This window comes from Arachis ipaensis, chromosome B3 (genome assembly GCF_059453495.1).
Source record: "Arachis ipaensis isolate K30076 ecotype BB chromosome B3, ASM5945349v1, whole genome shotgun sequence".
Classification (NCBI taxonomy): domain Eukaryota; kingdom Viridiplantae; phylum Streptophyta; class Magnoliopsida; order Fabales; family Fabaceae; genus Arachis; species Arachis ipaensis.
In genome coordinates, this window is record NC_142438.1 from 99,955,080 (window position 1) to 99,966,740 (window position 11,661).

The 11,661-nt window shown below is 37.9% G+C and overlaps 1 non-coding gene across 1 annotated transcript; it reads left to right on the plus strand.

The window, feature by feature from the left end:
* The first annotated feature begins 8,725 nt into the window (after positions 1–8,725).
* LOC148571759 (small nucleolar RNA R71) lies at positions 8,726–8,829 on the plus strand. The gene has a single exon (XR_015908300.1). It is a non-coding gene; the product is annotated as a small nucleolar RNA R71 (small nucleolar RNA).
* Positions 8,830–11,661: the final 2,832 nt, after the last annotated feature.

The window sequence follows — 11,661 nt, forward strand, 5'->3', positions numbered from 1 at the left end:
TTTCACTTCTCTAGAAAAAGTTATGCCTCTCGAAATATGGTTTTGTTTTAAGGAAAGGGTGCTATCGTAGCAGTGAACATCCCTGCTTCCAGAAGACACAACTTTCTCTATAAAATTCGAATTGTCCTAAAATTTGGACATAAAATACTAGACATCCTAATATTTCATTCCTGTTTGGTTTCACCTCCAAAGAGTTTCAGAGTATTGAGATATGTGGTTTTGAAATTGCTGTTCCAGAATTCGCATAGCATTATTTCTGCAGAAAATGACCATTTTCTAAAAATCATATCTCCCAAACCACACATCGGAAAATTCTGAAATTTTAGGAAAATAATCTAGACATCTTAAGGTTTCATAAAAAAATAATTTCACTCATTTTGAGTTGCTAGATTGCTCCCAGTTTTATTCACAAATTGTTGTCCGAAACTGCATATTCTGCAACATGTAACCTCGGGTTTTGAGAAATATATAATCCAAGTATGAAATGTCTCAAAAAGTTATTTATATTCAAAATTTGTCCAAAATTATTATTTATAATAATATTTATAACCATAATCATGTTAAATCGTCCAATGAACTCCCAGGACCACCCATAGAAAGAATAAGGACAACAGCAATAAAAGCAAATCCAATTTCCCTGACCAATTATACAACTAGGATATCTTTAGCAATAATCATATTGCACATCACTTGTAAATATCTAATAATATATTAACTGAGACTGAATGTTTTTGAAGTTGAATATGTAATTAAACTATAGAGATTATCTTATTAAATAATCCAAATTAATTGAACACAAGAACTCACCTCAGCATAATCAATCTGTCCACCAGCCTTAGTAATACATTGGACCACTAAGTTTCTCAACTTCTCACAATGCACCTGACCATCTGTTGCTACTGATTTAGCTTTTAACAAAGATTTATTTATGGATAGTGCCTGCAACAGATGGAACGGGGGAAAAAAGTTTTGTTAGTTTTAGTTATAAAGACTTTATAGGCTCAGCGTTACAATTATCATTACTATCATAACAAGTGCTTCATATTAAATACCATGACTACCATGAACTAATTAAAATATACATATCTGAATAAAATAAAATCATAGATTTTTCCTGTCTTTCGTAGAAAGGCGCACATTACGCAAACTCATTGCCAAGCCATCATTCTCATGTGTGATTTCAGAACCAACAATTTTAATGTTAAAATCATGGCCCTTGACCATTTCCTCATCGCGTCCTTGTTAGAGATCACCAGTGGCTCTTTGGATGCCATTCAGATGGCTGTTTGGAATTGCTAATTTTCTCAGTTAAGCGGAACTGCTCTGCTAGCTGGAACGCCAGTTCCCTAGTGGGTGTCACCACCAACGCGAACCAATCCTTTATCTGTGTTGCAAGAAAATGGAGGGGAAAAAACTGCAAGAATACTGACACATTCTGTTGGTTCTAGCAGGTTTGAAATCAGAGCAAAAGAGTAGCTAGCCAAGTAAAAAGGCATATAGACATCAAGTGTGATGTGGCTGATGTGGCTGTCCTTCACCTTCCCCCCAAGTGACAAGAGTGAACATTGCATCAAGAAGCACACTTCGCTAATTATAGAAATTGATTCAGTAAATTCCCTGAGATAACAAAGTACAAAGATTTTAAGCTGATAAATTAGAAAATATCATCTTTTATATTAGTATATCTAAATATAAATCTGTATGATGCACTTGACACTCCTATGTTTAGCATTCCGATTCTTCCAAAGTAAAGGCATTTGCCATATTATAAGGATTTGTTATAGAGTAGACAGTGTAATAAACAGAACTGGGAATTATTATATGGTATAAATAAGCTTATTAGTGAATCTCACGCACAATGTTCAATGCCAGTTTCCAGCTTCGAATCCAGAACATAATTTTTGAACCACCCAAAAACTTCATATTCCATTTCTTTCTTTCCTTCCATTCTTTTAAAAACTTGATCTATCTATGGATCAATAGTCAGAAAAGATAAATGGAACATTTCAGTGACAGTCCTTTCAGAAGCATAAATAGGTCAGCAGAAACAACTCATATTGTAGTGAACTACATTCTTAAATCAAAAAGAAAATAAACTAAGACATCCAAGATGGGGACAATTCAGTAGCATTAAAACTAGAATGAACATTTTATACTATGGCCTAACACTGCATTCCTGAAAGTTGGAATCATAATAATACAAACTAACCTGCTTTATGTAGTCATCCAAAAACATTATAGCATAATCATCTTGTCCAGTATTTAATTTGAAAATACGCAGAACTTTGTCCCTCCTTAGAGACTGCACAATTGCACAAATAAGATATATAACCCAATTACCACGTATCCATCAAAGCTTTAATGTTTAGTAAATTAAAACACAAAGATTATGAAATTTATCATATCTCCAATTCTCTGTCCACCTGCGTTCTGTCCTTTACACTGCTATACAACTGGGATTTTAATATAAAAGGCTGAACCGAAACCTGCAAAATTCAAACGTCATTTAAAATACATGGTTTTAAATGATAACCTTTCAACATTCAAATCGAAATACAAGAAATAAATAAGAGCATAGTTGTTGTGTTTCTTATTACCAAGCAGAAACCGGTTTCTAAAATCGGAATCCTAAACCCCTCAAATCTCATAATCAAATGGAAATTAATACATACCTAATCGACGATGTAAGCACAGAGAGGACGACGAGAAGCGCAGAGATCGACGATGGTATGGACGGCGCGCGACGATCAGTGCAGGAGGGTTCACGACGATGTGAGCTTTACGATCTTCACGACGGTGTGGCGCTGAGTGGTGAGTGGGGACTGGGGTGTGATGTGCATAAACTTGATATGCTACGATTTAGGAAATTGCACGATCGGCAAAATTCCTTCCGGCAAGTGCACCGGTTATCGTCAAGTAAAAACTCACAATAGAGTGAGGTCAAATCCCACAAGGATTGGTTGAGTGAGCAATTCGGATTAGAAGTATGTTCTAGTTGAGCGGAATCAAGATTTAGATGAGAATTGCGGAATGTAAAATTGCATGAATTAAAGAGCGAGAAGCTAAATTGCTGAAATTAAAAGGGATGGGGGTGATTGCATGAATTTAATTGCAGAATGTAAAGAGAAAGTGGTAAATCAGAAATGGGGAGTTCATTGGGTGTTAGGAGATATTGAGATCTCCGAATCAAAACAACTTTTATCCCTTCCTCAACCAATGCATTCATTGAATTTTGCTTGGCAATCTTATATGATTGGATCCCAATCCCTTGGCTCACCAATTCTCTCTAAAAACAAACAAATTCCCAATCCCTTGGTTTAAATGTTCATAAGAAGAGATGATGCTCGATCACTGATTATACCACACAGTTTCATGAACCACAATTTGGTAGGATTACATGTCACAATATCCATCCAAACCCCAATCCAATTCACTGTGAGAAAGCTTCTCTAGCATGAATCCTCCATTCCTTTCCCAAGGTTCCGAAGGATTCCAATTATGGGTAGTTTCTTTCCCAAGACAACTACCCAATGGAATTAGATCGAGAAACTTTCTAACAAAATTCAAGAGAAAAGATTGAAGAAGAAGATAAAACTATTATTGATTCATTGAATTACAATAGAGCTCCCTAACCCAATGAAAGGGGTTTAGTGAGTCATAGCTCTGAATTCAATTACAAAACTAAAAAAAAATGATCCAAAGTTCTCCCTGTCAAACTTTCTTGCTAACTTAAATTCTATCCTATTTATACACTTTCTAAATTGAGCTTCTGTTGTGTTTCTTGGGCTTTGAGGCCTTTCCCTGATTTCCTTTTGCTTTGGGTTTATGGTCCATAATCCTGATGAGGCTGTGATCCAATTCTGTAACATTCATTGAGCAAACTTAGTGATAAACAAGTAATGACACAAGACTCAACAAATTGAAGCTCCAGACTCATCAATTCTTCAGGCCCAATCCCATAAACCATGATATTCAATTGGGTTTCATACCATAATACGTTTAAGTTAATGTTTGTGCTCAAATGCTAACTTAAACTTCAATATATTTGGCCCAGAAACCCCTTTCAAAAAGTGGCGTTTAAGTTGAAGTTTAAGTTTCAGTTTAAGGTTAAACTGAAACTTAAACGTGGAAATGAAGAAAGCAACCCTGGAGGAGCAATTGGGTCGAACACGTTTAAGCTTCAGTTTAAGGTTAAACTGAAGCTTAAACGTGGAAATGAGAAAGCAACCCTGGAGGAGAGAAATAGTCGAACACGTTTAAGCTCCAGTTTAAGGTTAAACTGGAGCTTAAACGTGGAAATGCTCCTGGTGCCTTTCTTACTTCTGGCGTTTAACCTCCAGTTTAAGGTTAAACTGGAGGTTAAACGTGGAAATGCTTCCTGGTGAGAAATTGTGTCGAACACGTTTAAGCTCTAGTTTAAGGTTAAACTGGAGCTTAAACGTGGAAATGCTCCCTTGGTGAAATTCTCATTCTGGCGTTTAACTTCCAGTTTAAGGTTAAACTGGAGGTTAAACGCCAGTTCCAGCATTTCTTAGCCTTCATGATTCTGGCGTTTAAGCTCCAGTTTAGGCTTAAACTGGAACTTAAACGCCATTTCCAGCATTATATGGCTTGGTAGTTTAAGTTCAAGTTTAAGCTTAAACTGGAACTTAAACTCCACATGTGATATTCAAGCTTCCTTTATTGATTTTGTTGCTTCCTTGCCTAGCCTCTTCTTCCCTGAAATCATCCAAACAATTGCATCAAAGTCTTGCAAAATTTCATGAGAAATCTTCCATTCATAGCATTCAAGTAATATAACTAAAAACTCATGGAATTTGCATCAAAATCATACTGTTTGGATGGTTCATTGCTTTGTTATTCATTTAACCATTCTTGGTTACTTTAAGCTCAAGAAAATGCATAAAACAACTAAAACTAACAGAAAAATGCTAGTGAAACTAGCCTAAGATGCCTTGGCATCACAACACCAAACTTAATACTTGCTTGTCCCTAAGCAAGTCCTGAGTTATTTGAGAAGAAAGTATGAAACAGAAAGCAATTACATTGGCTATATTAGCAAGCATTTGAAGTTCATCAAAAGGGTTTTATGCAGAAAGTTGCAACATCACTTTTTCATTCTTATCAGGTAAGATTATCACTTTTCATTGCATCCATCAAACACTGCTATGGCCTCTTGTTATTCTTATGTCCTTGGCACTTTTCTCTTCTTTGTTTTTCTTTTCTTTTTCTTAGAGCTCCTTTGCTCCTTGTTTGCTTAGTGTCATGTGTTGCACAAGCCTTTGGCATTTTCTTTTTCTTATCAGTGCACTACACATATCCACTCCAGGCATTTTAGTTCACATTTCTTCTTGAGACATTGGTGCCCAGCACCTCTTTGTGTGACTAAATGTTTTGTATTTAGGTTGCTCTTGATAATGGACTTTTGGTTGATAATCCCGGGTTAGTTAACCCAAGTTACCAAGTGTTGAAACACTCCTCAGAACCTATTCATCCAAGCATATCCTTAATACATAAACACCACAGGCATTTGTCTCAGAAGTTCAAACCATTGGTGCCTAGCTTATTTTCTCAATTTTTTTGCTTTTTGGTTGCCCTTTTTCAGTGGCTTTTTCTTCTTCTTTTTCTTTCTTTTTCATGGCCAAAGACATTTATTCATCAAGATCCATAGACAGTTTTCAATTTCTACACAAAAAATGATAATTCTACACTCTATTTCCAGTGATCTGACTAAACAATCAAGCATGCATACCACCACTTAATTCTACTTGATTTGTCACTAATTGAGCCAAGTTACTTTTGTTCCAACTTTTCTTTTATTTTTGGAAACAGAACAAGCATGGCAAGCATTTGTTTAAGAAGGTGAAGTTATATCCAAACATCTAGGCATTCACTTTATTCAAAGCAGTAAACAGACACTCATACTAAAAACTTCACATTCCAGAAAGATTCAACAATTACAGTTTAAACCAGAACAAGCATGCTTTTGTTTGCCTTTTAAAGAATGGTCAAGGAACACCACCACCTTGTGAAATTTCTTGTTTTCCCTTTGTTGCCAGGAAACAATTTGATTTCTCCTTCTTCTCCTAGTTGTTGCTTCATGTTCTTTCTCAGATCCTTGTTTCCTTTCCTGCAAAGAGTGATGAAGTTGCTTGCTTCTCAAGCACTTGAGTGGTTAGCTCAACTATGTATGGGCAAGTGTCTGAGTCTTAAGTTGGTGTGTGAACACCAAACTTAGTCTCCTACTTACTCCTCTGCTCTTTGAGTCCTTGAATTCTCCTTGGAATGAAGTTGCTGCTAAGGATTTTAAGCATTCCTGTGATTGCTTAGAATGGTTGTTCCTTTCATATAATTCAAAGGTTGTTGTGTTCAGTTGATCTGTGTGGTGGAACACCAAACTTAGAGTCACACATTCCCCTTTGAATTATTGATCCACGAATTCATTGTTTGGTGTGAAACACCAAACTTAATTCTTTGCAATGCACAGAAACTACTTCACCTTTTTATTGAAACAAATAAAAGAAACAGCAAGGGAGTATTACCTCAGGTTGGGTTGCCTCCCAACAAGCGCTTCTTTAACGTCATTAGCTTGACGGTTGCCCCTTGTTAGGGTGGATTGTAGTGCTTGATGTCCTCTCCTTTCACTATGAAAACGTCCCCATTTGATTCCTTCATGATTTCCAAATGTTCCATAGAAAGAACTTTCCTGATTGTGAACACTTGAGGGAGCTGGGAAGGAATGGTTTTGAGGCCAGGTGGGATTGGCAGATAATGACTTGATATCACTTTATCTCCCGGAGAGAAACCTTCAGTGGGAATTTTCTTGTTTCTCCACCCTCTTGGCCATTTCTTTACAATTCTTCCCTTTCTCTTGAGGATTTCTTCATTGACCCTTATGCCAGGAGGATCCTTCTGATCTGTTTCTATTGATTCTTGTGGCTTTAACTCTTGCAATTCTTGTTTGCCTTCCAAGGACTGTTTCAGAGTTTCAGCTGCTGGATTGCTTTCCTCCAAACACAGATGGCTACTATCATCCTTAGGCTTTTCAGGTTCTGGTTCAGGCTCAGATGCAGGTTTGAAAACATTGAAAATAAGCTGTTCATCATGTATTCTCAAGATTAGCTCTCCTTGTTCTACATCTATGAGCGCTCTAGCAGTGGCTAGAAATGGCCTTCCCAGAATGATAGGGTGTAGGTAGCTTTCCTCCATGTCCAAAATGACAAAGTCTGTGGGGAAGAAATAATTTCCCACTTTCACCAGCACATTTTCAACTACCCCTTCAGCTTGCTTCTGAGTTTTATCAGCCAGTTGTATGATTACATCAGTGGATCTCACCTCATTCAGTTGTAGCCTCTTCATAAGAGTCAGAGGCATCACATTTATGCTAGCTCCTAGATCACAGAATCCTCTGTCAATTTTTGTTTCCCCTATGATGCAGGGGATATGAAAACTTCCTGGGTTTGTTTTCTTAGAGACTATGTCCTTCTTGATGAGGGCACTGCATTCTTTGTTCATTATTACAGTTTGTCCTCCCTTCAAAACTCTTTTCTTGCTCAGCAATTCCTTTAAATACTTGATATGTGTAGGCATCTGCTGGAGAATCTCAAGAAAGGGAATATTGATATGGAGAGACTTAAATGTCTCTAAAAACCTTGAATAGGTTTTCCCTTTTTCACCTCCTCCTAACCTCTGAGGAAATGGTGCTTTTGGTTGGTATGTTTCCAGCATGCCTTTTTGTAGTTCCTTGGCTTGCTTAGTTTCACTTTCCTGCTTAGCTTCTTCCACACCTTCCTTCAAGATTTCTGGCTCCTGTTCTGAGGGTCTGATTCCTTCTTCTTCTGAGACTTCCTTCAATATGGTGATGGCCTTGCATTCTTCCCATCTCACTCCCTTTTGATCCCCTTTAGGATTCTTTTCTGTGTCACTAGGGAACACTGCAGTTGACTTGGGAGCCTGTTGAGATAGCTCTCCTACTTGAGACTCCATCCTCTTGAGTTTTTCACCATGGTTCCTTAAGGTAGATCTCACATCATCCCTAAAGCTTTTCAACTCACTTATGTCCTGACCCATTTTTGCCAGCATTCCTTCTATCCTGTTTAATTGATCTTGAAATTGTTGGTTCGGATTAGGTTGGGTAGGTTGATTATTTTGGCCATGATATGATGGTTGGGAGTAAGTGTTTTGTGTGGCTTGGTATGATCTTTGGTTAGATTTTTGGTATGTGGAATTGTTATGTTGGTTGTGGTTGTAAGGTTTGTGGTTTTGTGGTTGGGTTTGTTGGTTCCCCCACCCAAAGTTTGGGTGGTTTTTCCATCCTGGGTTGTAAGTGTTGGAATGTGGATCATATGATTGCCTTTGTTGGTTTCCCACATAGTTTGCCTCTTCCCAATCACCTCCTTCAGTGCTTACTTCCTCTTGATCTTGTGTGTGTATTGCAGCCACTTTCTTTGTTTCTAATTTCCTGGTGAGCTCTGCTAGTTGCTTGGCAAACACCTTGTTTTGGGCTAAAATTGTATCAACATGGTTCAGCTCCATGACTCCCTTAGTGTTGTGTCTCTCTGAAGCATAGTAGTACTCATTCTCAGCCACTGTCTCAATCACTTCAATGGCTTCTTCCACAGTCTTTTTCCTGTTCAATGAACCTCCTGATGAATGGTCTACAGCCTTCCTTGATTCATAAGAAAGTCCATCATAGAAAATATGCAATTGCACCCAGTCATGGAACATGTCTGGTGGGCATTTCCTTGTCAAATCCTTGAATCTCTCCCATGCCTCGTAGAGAGTTTCACCATCTTGTTGTCTAAAAGTCTGAACCTCAGATCGAAGCCTATTGACCTTTTGTGGGGGGTAGAAACGTGCCAGAAACTTGCTTTCCACCTCATCCCAACTTGTTAGGCTCCCCCTTGGGAATGATTCCAGCCACTTAGCTGCCTTGTCCCTAAGTGAAAATGGGAACAAGAGCAGTTTATAGGTATCTTCCTGGACTCCATTGGACTTCACAGTGTCGCAAATTCTCAGGAATTTTGTGAGATGTTGGTTTGGATCTTCATTAGCACTCCCACCAAATGAACAATGATCCTCCACAAGTGATATTAGCTGTGGTTTGAGTTCAAAATTGTTGGCCTGAATGGGTGGTTTCTGAATGCTGCTACCACAATTCCCAGAGGTTGGGTTTATGTATGAACCAAGAACCCTCCTCTCAGGAATGGCATTGTTTCCATCAGCCCTCTCATGGTTGTGAACTTCTCTATCCATGTTGAGATCTAAAGCTTCCTCAAAATTGTCCTCAGATTCTCCTTCAGATTCCTCTTCTCTCAGTACTCTCTTCCCTCTTGCTTCCCTTCTAAGTCTATGAAGGGTCCTCTCTGGTTCGGTATATGGAGGAGTTAATGTCTCTCCTCTCCTACCTGTCATACAAGAACACAGCACAGGCACCAAACAAGTGAAATACTCTTGGTTAATGGAAGAGTATGGTTAGAGCAGTTGAGGAATTAATTCAAATAGTTAGTGGGTCAGTGAGTTAGTTGCTTGAATTTAAAGGCATAAAGAAAGAAAACAAGTAACAGAGTGCAGAAGTTAAAATTCAACAAGTAACTTGAACTAAATTATCAAAACAAAAAAAAAATGCTCAATCTAGTTAACTTCCAATTTGAGAATTGTCAATCGAAAACCAATCCCCGACAACGGCGCCATAAACTTGATGTGCATAAACTTGATATGCTACGATTTAGGAAATTGCACGATCGGCAAAATTCCTTCCGGCAAGTGCACCGGTTATCGTCAAGTAAAAAGTCACAATAGAGTGAGGTCGAATCCCACAAGGATTGGTTGAGTGAGCAATTCAGATTAGAAGTATGTTCTAGTTGAGCGAAATCAAGATTTAGATGAGAATTGCGGAATGTAAAATTGCATGAATTAAAGAGCGAGAAGCTAAATTGCTGAAATTAAAAGGGATGGGGGTGATTGCATGAATTTAATTGCAGAATGTAAAGAGAAAGTGGTAAATCAGAAATGGGGAGTTCATTGGGTGTTAGGAGATATTGAGATCTCCGAATCAAAACAACTTTTATCCCTTCCTCAACCAATGCATTCATTGAATTTTGCTTGGCAATCTTATATGATTGGATCCCAATCCCTTGGCTCACCAATTCTCTCTAAAAACAAACAAATTCCCAATCCCTTGGTTTAAATGTTCATAAGAAGAGATGATGCTCGATCACTGATTATACCACACAGTTTCATGAACCACAATTTGGTAGGATTACATGTCACAATATCCATCCAAACCCCAATCCAATTTACTGTGAGAAAGCTTCTCTAGCATGAATCCTCCATTCCTTTCCCAAGGTTCCGAAGGATTCCAATTATGGGTAGTTTCTTTCCCAAGACAACTACCCAATGGAATTAGATCGAGAAGCTTTCTAACAAAATTCAAGAGAAAAGATTGAAGAAGAAGATAAAACTATTATTGATTCATTGAATTACAATAGAGCTCCCTAACCCAATGAAAGGGGTTTAGTGAGTCATAGCTCTGAATTCAATTACAAAACTAAAAGAAAATGATCCAAAGTTCTCCCTGTCAAACTTTCTTGCTAACTTAAATTCTATCCTATTTATACACTTTCTAAATTGAGCTTCTGTTGTGTTTCTTGGGCTTTGAGGCCTTTCCCTGATTTCCTTTTGCTTTGGGTTTATGGTCCATAATCCTGATGAGGCTGTGATCCAATTCTGTAACATTCATTGAGCAAACTTAGTGATAAACAAGTAATGACACAAGACTCAACAAATTGAAGCTCCAGACTCATCAATTCTTCAGGCCCAATCCCATAAACCATGATATTCAATTGGGTTTCATACCATAATACGTTTAAGTTAATGTTTGTGCTCAAATGCTAACTTAAACTTCAATATATTTGGCCCAGAAACCCCTTTCAAAAAGTGGCATTTAAGTTGAAGTTTAAGTTTCAGTTTAAGGTTAAACTGAAACTTAAACGTGGAAATGAAGAAAGCAACCCTGGAGGAGCAATTGGGTCGAACACGTTTAAGCTTCAGTTTAAGGTTAAACTGAAGCTTAAACGTGGAAATGAGAAAGCAACCCTGGAGGAGAGAAATAGTCGAACACGTTTAAGCTCCAGTTTAAGGTTAAACTGGAGCTTAAACGTGGAAATGCTCCTGGTGCCTTTCTTACTTCTGGCGTTTAACCTCCAGTTTAAGGTTAAACTGGAGGTTAAACGTTGAAATGCTTCCTGGTGAGAAATTGTGTCGAACACGTTTAAGCTCCAGTTTAAGGTTAAACTGGAGCTTAAACGTGGAAATGCTCCCTTGGTGAAATTCTCATTCTGGCGTTTAACTTCCAGTTTAAGGTTAAACTGGAGGTTAAACGCCAGTTCCAGCATTTCTTAGCCTTCATGATTCTGGCGTTTAAGCTCCAGTTTAGGCTTAAACTGGAACTTAAACGCCATTTCCAGCATTATATGGCTTGGTAGTTTAAGTTCCAGTTTAAGCTTAAACTGGAACTTAAACTCCACATGTGATATTCAAGCTTCCTTTATTGATTTTGTTGCTTCCTTGCCTAGCCTCTTCTTCCCTGAAATCATCCAAACAATTGCATCAAAGTCTTGCAAAATTTCATGAGAAATCTTCCATTCATAGCATTCAAGT